This window comes from Felis catus, chromosome D4 (assembly GCF_018350175.1).
Source record: "Felis catus isolate Fca126 chromosome D4, F.catus_Fca126_mat1.0, whole genome shotgun sequence".
NCBI classification, from domain to species: Eukaryota; Metazoa; Chordata; class Mammalia; order Carnivora; family Felidae; genus Felis; species Felis catus.
The window spans coordinates 41,657,859-41,682,903 of NC_058380.1; the positions used below are offsets into that span (position 1 = coordinate 41,657,859).

The 25,045-nt window shown below is 38.0% G+C and overlaps 1 protein-coding gene across 23 annotated transcripts in view; it reads right to left on the reverse strand.

Annotated features, from left to right (window-relative positions):
- The window catches only part of BNC2 (basonuclin 2), a 437,823-nt gene that overhangs the window by 227,016 nt on the left and 185,762 nt on the right, over positions 1 to 25,045 (reverse strand). Inside the window, exon 1 of one of the 23 annotated variants that reach the window (XM_019816012.3) lies at positions 13,966 to 14,733. The exons of the other annotated variants lie outside the window; for them this stretch is intronic. The gene's annotated coding sequence lies outside the window, so the exon portion shown is untranslated. Of the gene's footprint in view, positions 1 to 13,965; positions 14,734 to 25,045 lie in introns of those variants that run through there. 23 annotated transcript variants of the gene reach the window in all.

The window sequence follows — 25,045 nt, forward strand, 5'->3', positions numbered from 1 at the left end:
AAAGTTATGTGATTTCCAAAATAAATCAAATGTTTTAAATGCTGCAAAATTAAGGACAACTACAAAGCTTAAGCCTAGAAAGAAAATTGTGGGTTCATACAGTAATTGGATCTACGTAGTTTTACTATTAAACAACTTTGAAAATAATCACAGGTCAATTAAGAGTGAGAGGTGATTTCTTTTTCTCATATCTCACCTGTCTCCAAAGCTTTTAGAACAGAGAAAGAGCAGAAAACTCACCCCAACCCCCCCAAAACTCAAAACATATTTAAGTGCCCACACACAGAGATTTCTCCTTTGATATGTACAAACAGAAAATAAACTATCTCCTCTTGCGTCCTCAAACACAAAACGCACACACATACATATCGCCGGCCAGACATCCTTCAGGTTATTTCACAGTTAAATAAAATGGGGTTCTTTTGAGCATTTTGACACAAATACACCACACACACACACACACACACACACACACACACACACACACACACACATTCGCACACTCCAAGAATCCTGCCTCCAATTTTTCTGTCACAAGGAGCACTCTGGGGGGCCCAGGCGGGAGGGGAGGGGAGCTGTTTGGGAAACAGAAGGAGCTGTTTCAGCAGGCATGGGTTTCTCTCTGTGCCTGTGAAGTGGACATTGGCATATCTAGCCTAGGCTTTTCCTGTGGGGTTCATCTGGTCGGCAGGGTGGGGAATAGTTGTCTGAGCCATACCAAGGTCAGCCAGCTAGGGCTGACAGTCTCTGTCTCTGTACAAAGAAAAGAATCAATACTTTTGGACTACGGCTGTGCCCTCAGTGTAAAACAACAAACATGCAGCGTCTGACATGTTTCTAGGTGATTTGTGGCAGAACCTCTTGTCTGATCTGTATCCAGGAGCTGCTGTGTTACTGCTGCTCTTTGCTTTTCGCCTCCCCCACCCCCTTCCCAGGCCCCCTCCTGCATGCCCCAGCTCTGTGATGTCTAATACTTTAGTCAGGTACAGAGGCGGGGGTTCTACCCTACAGCTACTTGTCACTCAATAAATCACACCTACAAGCGCAGTCTGCACAGAGTGATCTGGGCTTTAACAAAGGATCAGAGGGACAAAGTGCAGGCAAGATACTGTAATTATAACAAAACTAAAATATTCAGAGAGAAGGACAAACGCACAGGCTCTGAGGCAGGGATAACATGTCACTAAAAATGGTAGCTTTTGTCCTCTCTTTTTTGGTTTCACTCTTTTAATATATCCCCTCTACTCCTTCCTCTGCCACCCCAAACCCATCATTTATTTTGTTTTTCTTGTTCCTTGCTCTAATCAGAATTAGAGGCATAACAGGAACATTATTAAAGCATCATTAAAATAAATCATTGTCATCTCAGATTTTAAAATATATGTTAAGTTGAACTAAATGCAAGAGGCACCTTCAATACGTACAGTATATTCCAATCGTATCCTTGTCTAGAATATTTGTGCAGAGGCCCCAAATCCTCCTGAAACTGCCCAAAATATAAAAACTGTACCAAGACAGCTATTAATTATGGATTGAAGTTGATTATTTGAAGAGCCATTAAACAATTTCACTTATACAAAAAGATGCTTGTTTTGTCGGACTGCAGTTTGTGTAGAAATAACTCTTCAATAAAATGTTCAAATGTATTATACATTCTTCAATTTGCTTAGGAATAATTTTATACTACTTCTGTTCTTTCTCATGCATCCCCCACCTCCCAAATTTATTTTCCAGAGTCTGAACCATTAGCCAAGTCAGATCAGAAGGTTTTGGACAGTTTCTTCTGTTCTAAGTATTTTAAATGCAGCCATGTGAGTTATCCTGGCAATTTAAGTCACATCAGACACCTCTTAATGCAGGAAAAGTGATGTTCCATCATGGAGGTCTTGCACAAGCTTCTACTGTAACTGTTGCTGATGAAAATAAAAGTGAGTTAGAATAGCTCTACACTTCCTTCCTAGTCAATCAATGCCTGACAGCACCAGTTCCTTCAGCCATGTACTTCAGCGATGATGGATCAATAACTGTGGTTTAACAACAGGGAGCCACCAATCATTATACGAATGATTAAAAGGGGTCTCACTCACACACACCTCTGCAGACAGAGTAGGCCATGAGATCAGAATACTTGCCACATTATGCTTCATACTACAGAAATTCAGGTAAAGAAGGGAAGAATGGGGGAGGGAAAATCATTAAAACACAGCATAAAGGAAATATAAAATGTTTATCACAGGGCCAATAAAAGCAAAAAAAAGGCAGGAGAAGGAATGCTTATTGTAAATTCTACAAAGCATCAACATTATTAAGATTCCTTGGAATATCACATAAATGTCCCCTTTACCCACCACACATCCACACGGCCCCTCTGCCTGGAGGGTCAGTCTCACCTCACTATCTTGGAAATCCTTGATGTCGTGACTTGTTCTTATCTCACTATATTAAAATTATTCCTTGAGTATCTATCTGGAAAGCTTCAAGAACCCTAGAACTGTTTCATCCAGGAATAAACATATTCCCTGGCATAAAACAGGTGATTGACATGATTGACAAATTAATGAAATGAATGAATCAGCCTTTAAAAAAAAAAAAACTGGTCTCTTTTTTTTTTTTTCAACGTTTATTTGTTTTTGGGACAGAGAGAGACACAGCATGAACGGGGGAGGGGCAGAGAGAGAGGGAGACACAGAATAGAAACAGGCTCCTAGCCATCAGCCCAGAGCCTGACGCGGGGCTCGAACTCACGGACCGTGAGATCGTGACCCGGCTGAAGTCGGACGCTTAACCGACTGCGCCACCCAGGCGCCCCTAAAACTGGTCTCTTTTTAAAAGAACTCTGGCAAAAGATATTGTACAACTTCCTCATGTACCCATAGAATAATACCTAGAATCCATTTATCACAAAGCAAAACACCATAAATTATCAAATTAAACTATCTATATATATATATATCTCTTGCAGAATGGCAAAATTCTCAACATTGCTGACTGTCCTTTCTCATTTTTCTGAGAACAGTAATGAGGGGTCCATCCTGGCATATACTCACACAGAAAATGCTGACTAAGGGCCACTCGGTCTTAACACTGCTCACGATGCAGAGGTGCACTGGTTCTGACCTCTAATAGGACAGAAGATAAACATGTAAGGACATAAACACAAAACGTTATTGTAAGTGCTTCAGAAAACATACATAAAAGGGTAGTGTTCTTAACCAAGGGAGGTTTTGCTGCTCAGGAAACACTTGGCAATGTCTACAGACATTTTGGGTTATATCACTGGGGTTGGGGACAGAGGAGAATGTATTATCTAATGGGTAGAGGTCAAAGATGCTGCTAAATATTGTACAATGCACAACATGGCACCCCATAGCAAATAATCAGTCAAACAGAAATGTCAACAGATCCAAGGTTGAGAAATCCTGGTGTGGGGTGTTCAGGGAGCACAGAGGAAGACAGTACCTAACTACCTGAAGAACAAAGAACACAGTGGAGGAATGGAGAACTCAACTCATCCCTAACAATAGCAGACAGGTGAATAGAGGGAAGGACAGGATTTGGGACTGGGGAAGCAGGGAAGCAACGAGGGTCAGATGTGCAAGTTAGAATACTCTAGTCACAGCAGGAGGGACAGCCCAGAGAAATTTAAACATTAAGATGGAAATGAAGAAATAATGTGCGTTTTTATAAGATCAGAGGCACTGGGACTGCAGAGAAAGGAGGAGGTAAACAGTAGAGTTAGTTGCCTTTTGGATTTGGGGAGGGAACTAGGGAAAGGGAAGAGTCTAGGAGGACTTTCCCATTTCCCACAAGGGTAGGATTTAGACAGGTGGTGATGCCATTTAACCTACAGCAGAGTCTGGCTGAAGAGATCCTGAAAAATTTAGGCTCTGACTGGTGAGTAGAGCATCCACAGTAGCTGAAGTTACAAACATGGAGCCCTACAGAGAAGTCTGGGATGAAGAAAGAGTTGGGTAGTTATCAGCAGGTCAGTAAAAATATAAAAAGGGAATGAGGGCCATTGCCTAAAGTGTGTAGAAGAAAACCAGGAAAAAAATTGTATTTAAAAGAACACAAAACGATGAACTAGAAAACAAGGAATTAGAAAAGTAAGGACAAAACTGTAAGAATGGAGAGCCAGAAAACCCAAAAGACTTCAAGGAGGAGCAAAAGTGATAAGAAGCAAATACCACAATGAAATAAAAAACAACAAAAAGCTCCTACAAGGGGTATGGGATGAAAGGTCAAGTCCAGAGCTGCTGTTGTGGGTAAGAAGCTAGGCTGTAGGAGACGAAGATAGGAAACAGGCTGAGTTCTGAATGGAAGGTCAGAAAACAGCCTGCCAGATAGGAAAAGAGGTGTGACCTGGCTATCTATAGTCTGATGGGAATGAGCCTGCACCACAAAGAGGCTGCTCTTATAGAGGTAATAGGAAAGAACTGGAAATAAGCTAAAGGAGAATCATTTAATCTACATGATGGAATAACGTACAGTCCCTAATGATGATAGAAGGATGTTCATGATATTATATACACAGAAATACATAAACAAAGATCAATGTATTCATTATATGTCATACTGTAAACATAATCACCAAAAGCTTCATTTGAAGTGCTACACTGGATATGTGGGTATGTTTATCTTAGGGTGGCTGGGGTTATAGATGATCATGGTTTTGCTTCTTCTGATCTCTTAGTCTCTAAAATTAACATGCTTGATACACATGAAAATTTATTTTAAAAAGAATTAAAATTAATACATAGGAAAAATAGAGTCTCAATAATAGACCATCTGGAACACCTGGGTGGCTCAGTCAGTTGAGCATCCAACTTCAGCTCAGCCCATGATCTCATGGTTCAAGAGTTAGAGCCCCATGTCGGGCTCTATGCCGACAGCTGAGAGCCCAGACACTGTTCAGAGTCTGTGTCTCCCTCTCTCTATGCCCCTCCCCTACTTGCGCTCTGTCTCTCTCTCAAAAATAATTAAACATTAAAAAATAATTATAATAGACCATGATCTCTGGGACAAGAGAGGCATGGCATCCAAATCACCCCCAGGTGAAAGGAGGCACTAATTTGAGAGGAAGGTGAGCATCTCTGTATTAAAATGCCAACCGTCTGGCAAATTAGAAATTCTCCAATTTAGAAGTATCTACCAAATGAGTGGAAGGAAATGTGCACTGTTAAACTGTCTATCTATAATTAACAAAAATTTTGAGTGCCATTCCTTTTGCAATAATTTCAAAGCATGAAAAGAAAAACAAACTAGTATAAAAGGGTGGTAGGGAGAAAAAAAAGGAGGAAAGAAAACAAAACTTTTGAGTAGCTGATACATGTTAGTTAATTTTCCTAAATGCCACTGTGAAACAAGGCCACCTCAGTTTACACTGCCTCAAACTAAAACACACATTAATGTAGCCAAATGTTGGCTAAATGCTTGTTTTTACCGTGAATAGCTTTCATATTGTTCTGCATATCACCTTCTGGATTCCTTAACCTTTTTTTTCCTTCAAATGGCCAAAGCCACAATTAGAGGGAACAGTTCCAATGTCAAATTCTTAGCAATTCCCTTATCCTTCCAAATTCTGGGAAAGATCATAGGTCTTGCAAGTATGTGCCCAACCCTTTTCCTCCTCAGCATCAATAAACAACTTGGTCTGTCTCTTAGGGAAAGGCTGCATTTTGCCACACAGATGATTCACTAAGTAGGCCAGAACCGACAATCCAACTATCAAATATCCAGTACCAGTGTTTTCTTTACCCACATGTGGTGAGTACTCTTTTTTTGCCCCTTTTTTCAACTCTTTACACCCTTGTAGGATGTTACCAACAGCAGAAATACATACGACTCACTGACCTGGCAGAAGACAAGATGACAGTTTACATTATCTTAAAATTATCAACTAGGTTCAGAAAAATAGGTATGGCCAACGCATAAGTTTTTCTACAATGGTCTGCCTTTTGGAATGTGATTAAACTTAAGCATGGGTTCTGTTGAGAGCCAGGGCCTAGAATTGTGCCTGCATCATAGAAGGTACTCAGCAAATACTGGGTGAATGGATACATGAATGGGTAACTGGACAGGTAGATGGGTAACTGGCAGATAGATAGAAAAGGGGACCCAGGTAAGCATGCATCTGCATACACACACATAATGCAGAGGGCCCTGGGCAGTATTACAGTCAGATGCCATTGTGCTTCCATGTAGAAAGGCTATCCTTTTCATCATGGTCTTCTGAATATTCAGGATCCTTTAAGATGAATTTTACTGACAATGGATAGCTTTTCAAGATCACCAAGTTTGTTCTTACATCAGGGCCTTATGACTTCTTTCCCTCTGTTAAAATGTTCTTCCTCTAGATCTGTGCAAGACTCACTCTCTAATTTTACTCAGGCCTCTGCAAAAATGTCATCTCTTCAAAGCTGCCTTTACTGGTCCCTCCATGGCAGGTCCTTAAAATAGTAGGACCCTCCCTCCCATAACTCCTCATCCCCTTGCTCTGTTTTTCTTCATAGCCCTTAACATACACCGTATCTATTCTGCTTATTAGTATTAGTTGTCTTCTCCACTGAAATATAATCTCTAGGAGGAAAGGACTTTGTCACATTCGCCACAGTATAATCAACACCCAAATCAGTGTCTTAAACAGAATTATATGCTCAATATGTTAAATGAATACAGCCAAATTATCCCCTGTAGATCACTTTATAAATCTGTTGTCATCTTTTCTCCCAGGAAGTTTCACCCACATCTGGGACCCCTTGCTTAGCTGTTCCCCAAAAATAGTATATACTTAGCAGTCTGCTCATAATGTTACCCATGCCTTTGATGCCTTTCACCTTCTGGAAACTCCACAGCTTCTAAAACCATCAAGGACCAGCTCAAAATAGCACCTCCTTTTCTAACCTTATTCCAGAGGAAGACATTATTATTTCCTTTTCTGTACTCCTCCTGATTCTTAATACATAGGAAGACTGTACTACACAGCACTTTGTATTAGTTTGTTGTTTATGTGCACACTTCCCACAACTTAGCAGAACAAGAGCTGCTTAAGGTACCCATTAAAATAGGCTGTAATCTGCCCACACAAATAAAGCCAATTTTCTTTGGACAAAAAAAAAAGAAAAAAGGGAAGGTGGAGAGAAAAAAAGTTAAAAAAAAAACCTGAGTGCCCACAGGAGGTGCCAAAGTGATGCATGATTTCATTTAATCCTGAACACAATAAATGCAAATACCATTGATCCCACTTTAAAGATAAACTGAGGCTTAAAACAAGTAATCTTCCCAGGGCCACATGCTAAAACTGAGATTACAACCTAGGACTTCCCTTTTCCATTCCTAGAGAGAAGGAAAAAGATGATGAGTCCTGTGTCACAGGAGCATGAGGGAATGGACAATATGCTCAATGTTAAACTGAGAAACCCTGGGTTTTAGTCCTACTAAAGTTAGTCCTTGCTAGCTTTGTGAGCTTACTTGGGTAAACCACATAACCTCTCTAAACTAGTTTCCTCATTTATAAAACAGTGGGTACCACCTACTCTGCCTAAATCTCAAATAGTTTATTTGGAGACCAACTTCAGTAGTGCATGGGAAAGTGATTAGTAAATTATATAGCTCTATGTTAGCTCCCCAGAGGTGAAAATCAAGTGTGGGTCCACATTATAGAAGACTCTAGAGCCCTGTGCCTCATCATTTCAGAAGCCATTAACAGTTCAATGTGATCATTTCCTCCCCACCCAGGACATCCCTAAGTCACAACTGCCATACAGAACTACTGCCTTGGAGACTCCTACTAAGGCAGCTGTAAACTTCTACTCACCTGATTTTCTCACCTATCTTTAAAGACTAGATATATATAAGTGATTGGTTGCAACGGAAATCCCTGAATTAAAAAAAAAAAATTAATAAAATTAACTTCTCAAAATGTTTCACATGTCTATATAAATTCACAAAAGAATAAAATTATCTTGTAAATGACTACTACAGAATTAAATATTAATAGAGGATTTTAAAAAAAAAACAATATTTAATGAATAAAACGAATCTGAATTTATTTAACTCAACTCCTTAGCTTCAAAGACAAGGAACAGAGCTGGGCCTAAGTTCTGGGTGTGTAGAAAACCACACTAACAATCATCTTCAAACCACCAGTTATTTGAAACAGCTGCAAATATGTTTCCTTAGAAAAACAGATTGGGATTTAGGGGCTTACAAGGTGATAGCAATTTAGTTAACCATTCAAAAGGAAATTTCTATTCAACCCATTAAACTCCTAACATTTCTCCTTTGGGGGAGAGGAGGAAACAGTGACATATTAGTTCAGGAGTTTATTTTGTGTACTTGAAATAGATATTCTGGTCCTCTAAACAGTAGCTGTTACGATGCTACATATTTAAAACATTTTAGAACATATGGCTCAAAAAAGTAAACACAACAAACCTACAAAACATAGAACAGGACAAAATCCCAGTCTGTTACTCACTAATCAGACCACATCTCCAATACTTTCTTTAAATGCTAGACGAGAAACACTGATAACAATGGAGAACAGCCAGAGAAAATTGGCCAGATTTTAACGCATCACAAGAAATGAAAATTAACCAACTTTAAAACAGAAAAAGCAATGAACATTTGATGGCAAAATAGGGGGAACTTTCCACTAGCTTCTCCTCTAGAAATACCATTCTTAAATAAGGCTACCGAATCAATGGTTTTTATTCAATCATTTAAAAAATACTTGTAAGTCTTTATTACTCCCAGTCAGTACCCTAAACAGGAAGGATATAAAGGGGAAATCTTCCAGTCTGTCCTCAAGGAGGTCATAGACTATTCTGGTTACATCCTGTCTCATCATTTAAGTGGTTTCATTCTAAAATGTGGTGATTCCACTGACAACATCTTAATAACTTCCACCACCACCACCACCCCGACAATTCCAGTGATTTGCAGGCAACCCACTATATTTTGAATGAACATATACACAGGTTCAGTCTCATTTACCAAATGGGTTATTTACTCTAGCTATGTGACTCTGAACCACACTATAACAAGAAGGCGCTGAACCAGACGATATCTGATATCAGATAATCCTGATATTTTTATTCAAGTTCTTAGAACATTTGCTCTAAAATTGTGTCTTTCTGTAACTACACTCAGGTTCTACCTCTCTGACATCATACAGGGAAAAAAAAATCACATATCATACAGGGGCAAAAAAAAAAATCACACAAAAAAATCGCAAATCCCTGCTGGGATATCTAATACACTGAATAAAATTTTAAATTAAAGTGTGAGGTGTGAATATTACTTACTTAGTGAGAAGAAATATGAAAGGGGACTCATGAAAGCAGATTTTCCAAAAATCTTTGCCTTAATAAGCAATTTCCTGTTTGAGTAAATGTACTATTAAACATATAGGAACTTGTCTAGAGACTAGTTATAAAGTTCTGCAATATTAAGTGTATAGTCCAAAACAAGGGAGGAGGTAATCCCCATGCAAGGAAAGATCTAACTGAAGTAGGTAGCCATTCTTATTAGAGATCTGCCAGACAAACTGAACCCTCTAAAAGTCCTCAATTCCCTCTATCCCACTTCTCTGATAAGGCCTTCATCCTGGTTTCTCGATGAAAAGGGAAATACCATAACAAGAAAAGGACCAACTCTAGACTTAGGAAGGCAGTGCTCATTTCATTTCAAACACTGGATTCAACAGGCAGTGCTCCATGTCACCGAGCTCCTATACCTCCATGGCCCCAAGGATGCCTACCGTCCCATGCCAGTCCTTGTCTGCTACTTGCTGGTATTGTTGCACATTAGCATACTATTTCTACTCCACTGGCTGCCTTTTGCCAGAATGCCCACAATTCTTACCAGCTCTGTTAACCATAACTTCACAGGGCCAAAACTTTGGTGTCTAATAACATCCCACTCTAACTACATTAAATGGTGATCTTGAGTCAGGCAGTGACACCAAGTTTCTGCCTAGGGCCTCTTCCCTTTAGCCTGGGACTGATTCGGGGCACCACAGAGACCTGGACTTTGTAGTAAACAACAGCATATTCAGAAATTCTATTTGGGAAACATTTCTGGAAATTGCCTTATCCCAGTCTGGTCTGGTGTTGGGCATGGTATCTAAGTGCTCACATCAATGAGATTCACAAAAATGACAGAAAAGTAATAGCAGGGGTAGTAACAGCATTGAGAAAAATAGGGGGGCAAGTAAGAGGAAGCTGGTTGTTTCTTTGGCTGAATATACTACTGTTTTGCTCTAGGGGTAAACTCTCAGCTTTAAACCTGGCCTCAATCAGCCTCATTAACTGTGTTATGATAAAGAATCAGCAACACAGAATGAACAATCAACCCAAAGTAGGTAGTTGGGGACTGGGTGTGACACTACCTGTTGGGTCTGGTCAAATCATCTGCCTTTTCTTCATCTATAAATTAAACAGCATGGCCCCATGCCGACTTGTTTAAGTGGCGGTGAAAAATAATGAAAAATGCTCTACAAATATAAGGTGATATTGCCATCACGTAGTATTTTTTTCCTAGTTCTTTCATCCTTCCATTCATTCAATATATATACACTTGAGCACCTACTCAGCACCTGATAGACATATACTAGACACTGTATTGTGTGGTAGACACATCAACATGAATGAGACATGGCCACAAATCAAGGGGTAAGTGGGGTAAGTTTACTAAAAAAGCAATTATAACACAGTGTAGTAGGAACAGGAATAGAGGGATACACAGAAAGCTCTATGAGCAAGAAACACAGACCAGGTGGACAAGGTGTTGAGAGAACTCTTACAGAAGAAACATCTGAGCTAAGTCTTGAGCAAAATGTACACGGCTGTGTCATCCTGCAACTGGCTAATACACAAGCCCATGCAAATCTTACACCTAATAATTAAAATTCAGTGACTTTTTCTGTAAACATGTCAACATAAAATGTGTGCACTGGCATGTTTCACTTATACCCATGAAATATTATGTCTAATGTTGCAGATACCTAGCTTGTTCTGAATCCAAGGAATTCTTTATAAATCAGGGAGGTGCCTTAGAAATCTTAGAAACTATCCCATACTAGATAGACCTGTAACTTCTTTTACGTTGAGCAATCCTTACCATCTTATTTTAGTGGTTGAAACTATCCTGTGTTACCAAACAAGAAAGTGTGTTTAATATTTGACTAGCATCAAGAATTTATATCTAAGACTAATTTAGAGATACGAAAATTGCCAAATAATGTCAAATGATTTTCTAAAAAGAACAAAATTTACTAATTCTTAAACCAAGCTATCAAACATCATAAAACTGGGCAAATCAAATGAAGATCATTCATGATATGATCATACTTGTATTCCTAAGCACAGTGGCCAAAGATCCTCTACTTTGCTAATTTTATGACCTCTAAACTTTTTAAAAGTTGAAGGTGGACATGTCCAAGTTTTCTTTCCTTTATAATTAAACATTTGATAACAAAAATAACCAGCTTAAAAAAATCTGTAAACATATACTTCCTACCTGTTTAACTCTTCTTAGGAAAAAATCACTAATTAAAAAGACACAAACTACCACAATTAGTTTTTTAGCCATTTTTATAATGAAGACTTCCAGGATTAGAAATAATAAAGAAACTAACATTTTACTTGAAAATTTATCAGTTTATTAGTTCTTTTCTTTGTAATAATTCAAAGATTATCTGTATTTATAAAACAGCAGTAATTTCAGTAATTCCTTCATTAATAACTCCTTTCAGTTATTTCTTGCATAAAATCTGAATTTTTCTTTCAATAAATAGGAAGTCATGTGACTTTTAGTATATTTTTTTCCCCCATAAAATACATTTCTCTATGAAGTTCTACCTTCTTACATACTTTCCTCTAGAGCTATGTTTTGCCAGAGGGCTTTTCTCTCTCTCTGTTTTTGGTCTCATCTTCAATTCTCTGTTTTCTTCACTCTGGTAATTTTGACATTCCCTTGATCTCTATCATCTCCATTGCAAATATTCTCCCCTATAACTATACAGATGTTTTGTTTTTCTCAATAGCATGAATACTTCAATAAAATAGACAAGCATATTAAAGATATTTAATATGCTTCATTAGAAGAAACAAACAACAGCTTAAAAACACAGGCACAAAAAGGTTACTGACCAGTACTCTCAATTATCTGAATACTACAGAGCAACTGACAACACAGTAAACAACATCTGAGCTATCTTGGCAATTAAGTAAAAACATCTTTCAAGAAACCATAGGTCAGCTTTCAATGCTAAGACTTGTTGGGTGATTCTGTATCTAAACCCTTCAACACACATGCAGCTGATGTGATATGTTTTCTCAGTTCAGACGCCATATCTAAACAGCAAATTTATCTGTTTTGCTACCGTATAAAATGTAATCTACACTAATCTATTCAAAGCAACATTCACACATATCTTTTTAAAATTTTTTAATGTTTATTTATTTCTGAGACAGAGAGAGACAGAGCATGAGTGGGGGAGGACAGAGAGAGGGAGACACAGAATCAGAAGCAGGCTCCAGGCTTTGAGCTGTCAGCACAGAGCCCAACGCGGGGCTCGAACTCGCAAACCCTGAGATCATGACCTGAGCCGAAGTCGGTCGCTCAACTGACTGAGCCACCCAGGCGCCCCTACATTCACACATATTTTAGAAGTGATATATCCTTTAAAAAAAAATTCTGATGTTTTGAGTAAGTGCTATCTATTTCATTTTAATGTAATTAGTATTATTCAACATGGACACTTTACTCGCTTTTTTGTTTTTCCTTTGGATAATTTTTTTCTGCTTGAGTTTATAGGGTTTTAAAATTCACATACAAATTCAAGTATTTATGAACTAGTATTAGGGCAGTATTTTACTCTGAAAAATGTTTAAGCCAACAATGAACATTGTAGGTTTCCTATTTCCATTAAAGTGGTGAATAGTATCAGAGAGAAATATATTTCTCACACACACACACACACAATGTTATGAAATTACTGTCACTAGTTGGTTGTTTACCTAAGAATGGTAATGAGATGTGATGACCTACCTTCTTTAGCCAAGTCCTCTTTGTAATAATAACATTCATTCATTCAACAGTTAACCAACATTTGGAGCACTATGTTTATTCAAGGATTTTTCCCTTTGCAAGTCTAACCAGCCCATACAAGAATAGAATCCATAATCACGTTATTGCTGATTCCATGCTCTACTCAACTGAGATAGGCAGTGCAAACAACTGAAGTATTGTTACTGCGCAAGATAATCAACAACATAGTTAATTGAAAATTAATAGCAGGGCTCCCTACTTAGTGCCAAATGTAGTCATTTGAAGTAGTCACCTCCAACAGCCCAAGAAAGCCAATTCTCAATTATCGAAAAAAAGGATCATCTGAGCAAATAGGACTTTCGACTTCCTATTGACTTAATTAAATCGAATGAGAGATTTACTCTTTTGATAACATTTCACTTTCTCTAGCATGTATCATTTAGACATAATCAAACAAGAAATCTTTTAAAACCAAAACATTTACCAGATTCTTAATACGGAAGTAAAGAAAGGTGTACTTCAAGTTTATACAGAGAGGAAGCCAGAGTATTTTTTAGAACTTACTGTGTGCCAGACACCAGAGTACACAAAGAGGGACACAACTTGGTTCTTACCCTCGAGGAGAGTATTTTTCGGCTGTTTGCTGATTCTCCACTCTCTTTGTCAGAGAAAAACACCACCTATTCAAGAACTTGACTGTAACTTTATCCCATGTGAATTCTTTCTTGGTTTGCCTGTCCTGTGTGACTTCATGGCTTAAAGATCAGTATTTATCACATTCATTCACTCATCAAGCAATTATCAGTACTATCCTGTAAGTGCCAGGAATAATAGTTGAGACTCTATCAGTAAAAAGACAAAATCTATCCCTTGGGAAAATCACAGTACAACTCTAACAGGTTAACTTACCTAAATCCACTGTATAAAGCAGAGATCCCTTGGAAACACCAGTTTAGGCATCTTTACATCACTATTCTAGCAAACTGGAAGAGCTAAATGTGTTAATTCAGTACCAGATGAAAAATCTTTGGTTTGGAAATCAAAAGACCATGTTTTGATCACAATAGGTCACTGTGACACTCTGGGCCTCACAGTGTGTCAAACAATGAGGTCGCTGTCTGACCCATGTAATCTCAGGGTCTACTGGTATATGACTGAATATTCGGATTTCAAGTGAGAGAGGTAAACATATTTAACAACCTCAGGATCTGCTTTAAACAATTTTAAACCCATCTAAGCTATGATTAGTTCAATGACTAGGCCTATGCTGAAATCACATCTTGAAACATTATTGTAACCATTATTGTGGAATTTACTTTCTGATTTTGATATATTGAGTTCTTTTCTTGTCTTCCCTTACCCCTAGATGTATAATTTGGGTCTGCTGTATTCTTTCAAACGAAGAATTGGCAGGGTGGTTGCTGTTACTTAGGATAAGTGTATAATCTCTTTGACTTTCTCTTGTTGGGCAAACTGCCCAGTGAGTATCAATTTTTTTTAGAGCTACAAATATGGTTTTAATAGATTCACAGATTTCAAATTATTAGAATTCAGAGCACGTCTCTCCCAGGGTGAGCAGATAATTCACAACAATCCATGTAGATGCAAAGGAGATGACAATGGATCAATCTGTATGTGAATAAGTTGAAATAGTGGTTTACTGCTCCTCCTATCTCTACAACCCACTCCCACCCCACCCCCCAACACTGAAGAAAAATGCCTCAGTCTGTGGGAGTTCAAATTAGTTATTATACCCACTTTAGGGACTGAGGAAGACTTACTGTAAATCAGCCACTCAGAAACCACATTTGACATATTTTGGTTAGAATGTAACTATAAGTTGCATAATATGGTACCTATTGATTAAAGCTTGGGATTATAATGGAAAGCAATTGCCATACATTGAAAGTGACCAACCACAAGATAGAAAATTGTTCCTGAAGAGCCCACAAAAGGAATAATTTTCCTTATAACCTAAAACTCTTTATCCTCTAGATGGCATATTCTATCACTCCTTAAGACTGTATTTTGCCCTAAAGGTGCTAAGATATCTTAACCTCAAATCACCTAACTGTTCAACTCTCTGAGACCAAGAGAAAGTTCTAGCAGAGTAAACTGAATTCTTTATTGAAACAGTAATGGCCATTTTGAACTGGAGCAAAAGAGCAAATCAGAAAAATGTCTCATTGGATAACAATTCCCAATTGGCTGAGGATGTTATAATAGTTATAAATTCATATTAGAGTCTGCCTTTCTGGGTTTTTTTCTGTCCTTTTTACCTCTATAAAATATAATAATTTATTGAGGGAGTTACTGTATGTCAGATACAGTGCAATCGTGTCCCTTCTATCTACCTGTACAAATAGAGAACTTGTTTTTCTCTGCCACCCATAAAGTATCACTCCTATAAGCAGCATATATTTCTTTAAAAACAGATATACCCAGGTAGGAAAGAAATCATATACCACAGAGAAAGAATTAAGATCAGTTCATCTACTTCTAAGAAGCAATGGAACTGGATGGAGAGTATTATGCTAAGTGAAATCAGTCAGGCAGAGAAAGACAGATATCATATGTTTTCACTCATATGTGGATCCTGAGAAACTTAACAGAAGTCCATGGGGGAGGGGAAGGGGGAAAAAAAGTTACAGAGAGGAAAGGAGTCAAACCATAAGAGACTCTTAAATACTGAGAACAAACTGTGGGTGATGGGCATTGAGGAGGGCACCTGTTGGGATGAGCACTGGGTGTTGCAAGGAAACCAATTTGACAATAAATTATATTTAATATAAAAAAAAGCAAAAGGTGCTGGAGACTTGAACTGCAGATTGAATGGATGGTAGGAAACTTTGATGTTTCATACCCTCTGCATGAGTCGCGATAGTAGTTAACCTTATAATTTGGGACCATGACTCCAGTAAAAATACATAACTACAATAAAAAGAGCACATATAATAATTGTGTAACTCAATTGCTTTTGTTAAAAGTTGGTTTCTGAAACAGATTCTTCTGTCATATAACTGGCGAAGACATGCGTAATGTTTTAATCCTGCTGGGGACTATTTTTTAGTTTTTCCTTACAGTCTACCCTAAATCTTCACTCATGTATCAGATGTCTCGGTTCAATAGAAGCATGAACTATACCTACTGGGGTTCCTCGGTCCATTTGGAAAAACACAGTGAGGATTTGGGCCTTCATTTTTGAAGATGTGAAAGAGCCAAATCACCCTGTGACAGAATTCTGCTAAATAACTCTTGTGTTTTTTAGAAGAATATTAACAGTAGCTGAGCAGTTAACAACTTTCCCCTATTCCAAAATCAAGGATATGGAATATAATTGAGATAATGCCTCTAAATGTTTTGTGCTTCACTGTGGATAAAGCAGTGGATCTGTGTCCATGAAAGGGAAATGCATTACACATTCCAGTTCACTCTGATCTGACCAATATTCCAAGTGGAATGCTAAAATTACTAAGAAAAATGCCAACAGTCCTTTCAAATACCAAAGTTAAGGTAAAGGCACAACTGAACCCATGTGAGAAGAGCACTACAACAAATGAGGCAGCAAATACTGAGGAGTACTCTTACGCTTTTAGATCCACATAAAAAAACAACCTGTCTGTCCCTACAGTGGGCTCCATCTCTGCACCACCAAAAACCCTTCCTGTCTCACTTCTTATTCCAGCCACATCAACTCACTTCCCCCATTTATAGCTAAGTGTCGTCTGACTCTGAGTTTGCCTCACATGCACCATGCTTCCTGACAAATTGGAAGTGTAGGGACTTAATGCTCAAAGGACCACAATGATCCACCAAGAATGAGAGTCAATGGGTAAACATTTTCCCCTTTTATTTTGCGGGGAGACATATTCATGAGGTGCCTCCAAAGGCCCCAGTTGGAATGAGCACCCATTAGTAGTACTGATCACTTTAATAATTCATCATTGTGGTTTCCTCTGGTCCTTCATTCTTACTCTGGACTCTACCCAAACAAAGTACCGTCATGTAAGTCATCATCTTGTGATCTGTTCGCAAGGGGACCTAGTTAAGTCAGCTCTCCAAAAGATCCTAAAATGTATAAATAAAATAATATCTGAATGGACCAAAACACAAGAAGATATCAGATAGTGACATACACAATTCACAGTAAAAAAGAATAGATAAATGATAAAAGGAGAGAAACTAGAAAAGCACCCAGAAGACCCAGAAGGCTGGGTCCAGAAACATCCAGAAACAGTAGCAGCCCATGGAGGAACCATACTCAGAAAAATTCTGAAGGGCACAACTTGTAGCCCTTCTACTTTTATTACTAGGGCTTCTATTTGACAGAGAGTGAGACTATACCCTAGAGCTGCTCATATGCTGTGGTCATATGCATCACTCCCAGTTAGATATAGGACACACAGCCTCGTGTTTTCTTTTCAAATCTTTGAAACCTACTTCCTAACAGATCTGAGAAGCAGGCTCTCATAAGTGAACAGAGAAGGGCAGTCAGCCCACTGTTAGTCACCTCTTCAACCCAGAAAGCTTCCTGTCCCACCATATGCTTGGCTCCAGTCAGCAGATCCCCGGATTTCAATACTGGTTTGACAAGTATTGTCCTGCACAGCTTCCCAGGAAACAGACCCAAACTCCATCAAATATATCTGCATAGTACAACAGTGATTGAAAATCCAAGTTGCATAATCCAGAACAGAGCCAAGTGTAACACTGAAAAAGTATCCTTACATGTATTGTGAGGTTGTCTTACGCCACAGTTTCTCTCATTAAGCACATTCTGAACAAATCATTCATAGATGATTGTTCTGAAATCTTTTAGTGGTTACTGATTCACAAAACCACAGAAATAATACATATTCTGCTAACAGTCAGGGATGTTGCTATGGCATCACAGATAATCACTTTTGAAACAGAGGTATCTTTGGCACTCTTCTGAAGATGAAACAAAAATCTTTAAAATATTATATCCAAATATCTGATTTGTCAATTTGGAAATGTTTAATACCAACACAAACCAGTAAAGAAGGGAAAAAATCCTGATTGTTCAGGGCAGAATGAAATCACAATTAAGATTTTATAGGGGCGCCTGGGTGGCTCAGTCGGTTAAGCGGTTAAGCATCCAACTTCGGCTCAGGTCATGATCTCGTGGTTTGTAGGTTCGAGCCCTGCGTTGGGCTCTGCAGACAGCTCAGAGCCTAGAGCCTGCTTTGGATTGTGTCCCTCTCTCTCTGCCCCTCCCCCACTCATACTCTGTCTCTCTCTCAAAAATAAACATTAAAAAATAAAAAAGAAAGCTGTCATTATACACACATTCATAACTGCTCTGTGTATTAACCCTAAAAGGACACTGTTCTAAATCCATTCTCTAGATGAGCTTAGGTAGCAACAGCAAATATCAGTCATCAGGTTCCATTCATAAAAGTAAATCAAAGTAAATCACCTGTGACATTTTTTTTCTCTGCAAGTCCTTAGTTAAATTATTAGACACCACTCCAAATTCTGTTAAAGACTAAAAGAATGCCATGAAGTAGTTACGCAACCTGAGAGCAAAATCAGTAAAATACATACCTTTGATTTAATTTCCCCAAAACAAAGTTTTCATTTTGGGACATAAAGAAACCAACCTCTGGGGGATGGGGATGAGGAAAGCAAGCAGAGTAAAAAGGGCAAAAAATACCAAGCAAAAGTCCTGAATCAAGTTCCAACTAATGACACCAACAATTTTTTTTTTGCACTAGGATTCTGTTTATTTTTTTTCAAGTGTTTCTGTTTTCTGCTCCCTAGCTGACAGGAATGCTTTCCCTTGCACATGAAAGATAGCGAATGGTCCTTGCATGTGTTGACATGGACTTCTATGACTAGGAGTTATAAGCAAAATTCCTTTGCACATCAAAGAAAAAAAACCTTTGTTTATTCAAGAAATTCCTAATGGCTTCATTTATAAGTAAAATTTTCCCTTTATTTGAGAGCCAGTGGCACAGTGGCATATAGCTACAAGATAGCAAGCAACTCTCATAATGAACTCTGCACAGTTTTGAGAAAATAGTATCTGAAGGCAGTTTTTCCTTCTAGGGTCAGCAGATGAGTGGTTCAAAAAGAATAAACTATCCTAGGGACAGCACATAACTGGAGGGGGAGGGGAGGAACATTCTTGCTAATTAAAATTTCCAGTTCTTATGGCCCTCTGTATACACAAATCCCAGTCAAGAAAGGCCTGCAGGATCAGGCCTGTACCAAGAAAAAGTATACCATCATCACATTAATTGTATTATTACTTCATAATGCTAACCAGCCAGGTTTATATAGAAGAGATTAAATAACAAGATAATCTTATAAACAATGCTCATTTCATCAGTATACCAAATAAGTTTGATTTATATCAGCAACTGTTCTTCTAATTAATTTATGCATCCACATGCTTTAATTTACACAGACAGACACCTACACTGGGCTAGGGATGGCTATTTTTTTAACATTTTGAACTTTAAGACAGGTTTACCTTTAGACTTCCCAATGTTCACACTTCAAAAATGAAGTGACTGCTAAAATACCCTGCATTAAAACTGAAGCATGCAGAAAGAAAACATTTTATCAAACTTAATACCTATCTCCCCCTGCCAACACTTGTACGTTTAATTTTAATTTTGTATAGCTTTACTTAAACTTACAACCAGATCTGTTTATTCCAAAATTGTGAACTTAAATCTTTTTACCAATATTTCCCTCAAAGCCTTTTGGATATATAACCTCATCTTGTTACAGCATCAACCCTAAGCTCCAACATTTGTTTTCATGCAGTTTCTAGCAATTTGAAGAGGGGAAAAAAAGGCTGCTAGTTTTTTAAAAAATCATTTCTGTTAACATCAGGGGCTTGGATAAAATTTTTAAAGTACACTCCAGGCTGCTGGTTTACAATCACAAGTACCACTAGTCAACAGTTTGAAATGAGAAAACTCTAGAAAGGAAGGAAAATTTAACCAGAAAGCTAAAAACATGCCTGAATCCAGACCCGCTTAAATAAGCTATCAGTAACATCATGGTAATGCCAGCGCTCTTTGGAAACCCTTAAAAATAACAATATAAAGGACTGTCTTGGTGTCAGGATTATTCCACTATAGTCATTTTACAATGTCCATGGATAGTTTCAGTGTGGGAGTAAGGATGCCTATTTACCTATTTAATCAGGCAAGTAAAACAGTTTTTACATGTCTGTGATATAAAACTTTTATTTATGTATTTGATCAATGTTTATTTGTAGGACATTAATACAATAACAGATGTCAGCTACATTCTCTGTTTTTGATTATAAACTCCTAGAGGGCAGAGACGCTGTCTATTCAGCTCACTTTTTATAGGATGCAAACACAGTACCATATTCAAAAAGGCACTTAAAAATGGTTTTCATCATAACAATGATTTCAAGGGTACTTGACCTGCATCTATGCTCCATGAAGCTCCAGTGGCAGGTACTGAACATTAAAAAATAACACTTATATTCTTGGGTAATTCCATTCTTCAGAGGTCTGTAATGGCACTTCTCTTTTGAAACAGAGATAATTTAGATGGAACTATTTCCACCTCTTAATGTTCAAGAGTTAGCTTTTGTCAAACACCTAAATACTAGAACTCACACTAGAAAATAAAAGCAAAAAAGCCAGAGCCAAACATTCCATTTCTTAGCATCAGGTTAGCATATTTCCTGCATCGGGCAGAAGGATCTGCTGTTTTCATGAGGGAACCTGCTAACACCATTACTGTGGTACCTAAAAATGTAGCCTCCTTGCATTCTTAATACTCAGATTATAAAGAACAAGGGACACAATAGATGAAATAATATTCCATGAGAAGAAAACAAAACTTAGAGCACTGCTGTATAATGCTTACAAACTCTGAAGGACTAAAAACCAGTAAAAAATATCTTAAAGGCTCTGACATCAGAAATGGAGAATGTTTTGCCAACTATGTCATTTAGGCTAAATCTTTTAAAATTTCTGGACCTGGGTTTCCAAATACATAAAAGGAAGACATTAGATTACATAAATTCAGCTAATTTCCAGGTTTAAGTTATGAAACCATATTTTAAAAAATACCGAGTCCTAAAGAATCTCACACACATGTTTTCAAAATGAGGCGCCTGGGTGGCTCAGTCAGTTAAGTGTCTAAGTCTTGGTTTTGGCTCAGGTCATGATCTCAGGGTTTGTGAGTTCAAGCCCCACGTGAGGCTCCGTGCTGACAGCGTGGAGGCTGCTTGGGGTGTCTCTATCTCTTTCTCTCTCTCTCTGCTCCTCCTGCATACGTGTTCTCTCTCTCCCTCTCGTTCCCTCAAAATAAATAAACATTAAAAAAAATAAAGCATCTCACATATAAATTGAGATTCCATTATCTATCCTAACAGAAGTTTTTCTTTCTTTTGCAGGTGGAACTAGGTGAACTATGTGTTTTCAGTATAAATCTTCATTTATGTAATGTTACTTACTATGACTAACTCAAAATATTCAAACAGAATATCACTAGCTATTCTTATAAACATAAAAAATATGGATTACTATGTAATGACATATACATTGTAGGTATATACAAAACCCACATACATGCACACATTCCCACATAAATGTACAATTCTCTCTATTCAAGCCAAGAATTAAAATACTTCCTGTTTTTCTATCTTTTCTTCCTCCTATGAAGCATCTATGAAGCTATTATGACTCAGGAACTTACATAAAGTGAAATAAGCATCATAATCAACATTTCTTATATTCATACTGACAGTTCCCAACAGGAACTTATGTTAAGTTGGTTATCTGAAATCTAGATAATATGACCAAGATTTATTTAACCTATAATGTACCTGATCTATAGAACTCAAGATACAGAATCCACAAATTTAATGCCACTTAAAAGCAGAGAGTAATAGTAACAACAGCAGCAGAAAAATTTTTAAAAAGGTCCTGAATATATGTAGGGACATCCAATCCATACTCCACCAAAACTGAAAAGGGGAGGAGGGAACTTAAGTGTGTGAAACTGCTTTTTATCTATTAAGTATTTACTAAGATTCTTGCAAAAGAAAACTTCAAACAACTACTGAGTATACTATCATTTTCTTATTTGTTTTGAGAAACAAATAAATGCACTACAGAATGCAGAGATTTCTTCCAAGTAAAGAAAAGCATAGGTATTTTATTCAAAATTCCCTATGTTACTATGTTGGATTCCTTATTCTTAGGAAAAAAAATTCTAAAACTATTTAAAAGTGAATATTATTTTTTGATATTTATTTATTTGGGGGAGAGCGCAAGCAGTGTAGGGAAAGAGAGAGGGGCATGGAGAATCCAAGATGGACTTGTGCTGACAAGCTTGACAGCAGCAAGCCAATGTGGGGCTCGAACTCACGAACTGCGAGATCATAACCTAAGCTGAAGTCAGACGCTCAATTGCCTGAGCCACCCAGGCGCCCCAAAAGTGAATATTATTTAAATGGCTGAGGTATTTGAAATTTTCAGGCAAAATTTTTTTCCTAATTTCTATCTGCTTAACCGACATTAGTAAAATACATTTATATAATGACAATAATGCATTTACTACTTGCTATTTGCTAGACACAATGCCTATGCATACACACAACCCTTCAACCCTTCCAACAATGCAAAAAAAAACAGATCTGAAGAACTCAAATCTTCATGTTCTATTTCATCAATTAAACTGAAATCCCAAATCAAGATACACAAAAGCAATATCCTAACCACTGGTTGTTTTATTAGATGTCAGGAAACTCAGGGTACTTTCATTTCCATGTCTTCCTCCTTATGTCAGGGGAAGAAGGAAAATGGTAACAGGGAGCCACATATTTCTAGCTTTCATCAGTAACAGTTCCACTCAAAAGTCCAAGAAAAGGGATAATTTAGTGACTATTGTACATTCTTAAAAAAAAAAAAAAAAAAACGAATCAAGGTCCATTCACGTTCCTTAAAAAAATCCACCACTGGTCAGACAAATTTATGTAAAAATGCAACCTGATTTTTTTTAAGGTTACAGTTTAAGTAACTGTGAATATTAATCTTTACTAGCAGAAAAACTAGGACTATAAATGAAAACAGAACTGCAGTTCACTTTTATGGAGGATAGAATAGGTTGGTTGTGAAGAGAATCAAGTATAAAGGAATAAAAATAAAAATAATGGAAAGAAAAATGGAGAAGGAAAGGAAAGAAAAAAGAGGTACACAACAAGGAAAAGAGAATGGCAATACGCTAGAGGGGACCAATAGAACAAAGTAAGGGAAGACATTTGTAGTAAAATGACCCTTGTCCAAGTTTTGCTGGCGCTCTGCACCATCGCCTGTACGTGACAAAGGGATTACCTCCGTGGTGGTTTTCAAAAAGGCTTTCTGTATCTAAAAAACTCTCACTTTATTTTTCAAATTCCTATGTTGATTTTTAAATGAAAGTTCATGTTTGAAAACTTTGCTTATGTGTAAGGGAATGACTTTTATTTTAGAAATGTACTTTGGAACATGCACACCATTGGTCAGTTTAGTGCTCAAAACCTCAGAGATGCCCCAACATTCCAAACCTGACAGTCTTTTCTTTGTAAAGAAATTAGGGCTGTCTCTTTCCACAGTACTTGAAAATTACATTTGAAATCAGTCTTCATGATTTCAGAAAGCCTTGAAAATATGTCTGTCTGCTTGAGGAATAATCTATTACCATAGATAGTTGTCCCTATCCTCAAGAAAACAATGTAGAGGGGCGCCTGGGTGGCACAGTCGGTTAAGCGTCCGACTTCAGCCAGGTCACGATCTCGCGGTCCGGGAGTTCGAGCCCCGCGTCAGGCTCTGGGCTGATGGCTTAGAGCCTGGAGCCTGTTTCCGATTCTGTGTCTCCCTCTCTCTCTGCCCCTCCCCCGTTCATGCTCTGTCTCTCTCTGTCCCAAAAATAAATAAAAAACGTTGAAAAAAAAATTTTTTTTTAAAAGAAAACAATGTAGATGTGCCCAAAGAGTCAGAAGCTCTCAAAGGAACATCCAATGTGGGTTACAGAGAAAAACTGTCCTCCTGCCTAGAGTATGTATACAGAACAACTGCACTGAATACTGTACCCCAAGCCAAACTCCATAGAAAGGTGAGCTCTGCATCAATTCAGCTGGCTTAGCAGGCTAAGAACCCCACCTACTCAATCCACCTTGACTCAGTGGCTTGCTTCTTTTTACCCATCCACTTACCCATCCTGTGTTCCAATAAACCAATGGTCCTTACTCTATCCCTCAAGACCCTAAGCATGCTTTTATATGAAAATTCATTAAATAATGTACCACTTTCAATATATTGATCCTACAAACTGCAACTCTGTGAAGTGGTTCAACACGATGTCATCACTACACAGCAACTTGTTTCATTTACAGTATCTGTTTCACTTCTACTCATGAGCTAATATAATTCAATTTTTTTTAACTGCACACAGGCTGCTAGACACATGTGCATGGCAAATGGAATCTGAACTTAGCTTAACAGCCTCATTTATTCCTGATGGTTTAAATTATTTCATCACAATTAATGACACCCCCTCAGCTTCCTGTGCAGCGCTGCCAGATGTTCAGAGACCACAAAGCCACTCTCTTCTTTGACGGCTGGTGACAAGTCGTCCTCTGAAGGACGTTCCCTAGGTACATGGGCCGGATGACACCTCCATTGCTTAGCACCTCTCTGCCTCCCAGAGTAACCATGTTGAGGAAAAAGCAGGAAGGCATGAGAAACCAGCAAATGCATTAGCAAAGGCAAATTACGTGAAGTGATCTACACTCGGAGGAACTTGGCTCCTGCCACAGGAGTTCTTAACCTTGTTGTTTTATGAAAGAGCTCTTCACCTCCACCTTCCCAGCCACTGGCATCCACTGAGTGCCTAACATGGCGTCAGTCCTCAGAGAATGTCAAAGGACAATAAAAATATAAACTTTTCCACAGGGATCCTTTTTGATTTTAGCAATGTTGTTTTG